Source organism: Dendroctonus ponderosae, unplaced genomic scaffold, assembly GCF_020466585.1.
Source record: "Dendroctonus ponderosae isolate FM_Combo_2020 unplaced genomic scaffold, Dpon_F_20191213v2 Dpon_F_20191213_4, whole genome shotgun sequence".
In the NCBI taxonomy this organism is placed as follows: Eukaryota; Metazoa; Arthropoda; class Insecta; order Coleoptera; family Curculionidae; genus Dendroctonus; species Dendroctonus ponderosae.
This window is the reverse complement of record NW_026018611.1, coordinates 2617694-2618956: the sequence shown is the minus strand read 5'-3', so window position 1 is coordinate 2618956 and position 1263 is coordinate 2617694.

Genomic DNA, 1263 nt, shown 5'->3' with positions numbered 1-1263 from the left:
TTCTTGCTCATTTTGCTTCCGAGAAACATGCAAAACGGTACGGAAAACATGAAATTTTGCAATAATCTTGCGCCACCCTTGCACAAAACGACGATAATTTTTCTAATTTCAGAGACAACAGAAGACAGTATTTTTTCTCCTTAACCCCCCCCTGAATTTAAAGCTGGATTCGCCCCTGCTTGGGGCAGTAAGTGACGATGGGCGACCCAACTCGGATCGAACGAAACCCGCAAGAAATCAAGACAAAACTGTAAACTCGACGTTCCAGTTGAGAAAAACCTGACCACCACTTATGGGCACTACCTCGAGCCTCAGCGCCCAAAGAAGGGGAACCATGCATGTCCGGCGAACCGCTCGCCGAAGAAATCGCGCCTCCTGCAACTGCCGCTGCTTCCGATCGGTACCGCACGCGTTCTTCAGAATCCGTCGCCTGCAAAGGGAAACCGCTTTCCACTGGCCGGAAAACCGTCCGGATCTAGTGCCTGGTGACATTGTCCCATACGTAATCGGCGGTTGTTGCGATTCGACCAAATCTAGTGCCCCGACTGGGTTTAGAGGCGACTTTTGTGCCTGTTGACCCATATTTTACGCGACCAAACCCGCTGAGCAGGAACAGCCGGATATATGGTTTGGTCCGATAATGGTAAGGATTTTTTTTGAGCCAAAGTCAATTAAATTCTGAGAGTTCATTGCCAATGTCAACATTTGCTTGGGTTTTTGTTGATTTCGTGCGTCGATTGAGCAGGAATTTGCAAAGAAACTGACATTTTCGGTGGCAATTAATTGGCCTTTGAAATCGATTATCCGCAGAAAAGTAACCGAAAATGTCGGCGTGTTACAGGCGAAATTGGCCGATTGGCAGAACTGGGCGATATTCGTGATAAAAGTGAAAGAGCCCATTAAATAATCCAGAACGGTCATATTTTGCGTTACCTGGCCTGCAGATTATGCAACCAAACGCACAGTTGGTCAAGTTTTGCCCGATAAAGGCCAGATCAAGTGACAGTTTGTCACAGAAACATGACAGCAACTGTCACGGGGTTGAGTTTTTTTTTTTGTTCATAAACGCCTCAATTACAGATCAAGTTTGTCAGCAACTGTCACGGGATTGAGTTTTTTTGTTCAAAAACGCCTCAATTCACTGAAAGTTTTCTGGAATTTTGAAATTCTCAATCCCGTCTCAGGCGGTGAGAAATTGCTTTCTTCAGAATTTCAAAATTCCAGAAAACTTTCAGTGAATTGAGGCGTTTTTGAACAAAAAAA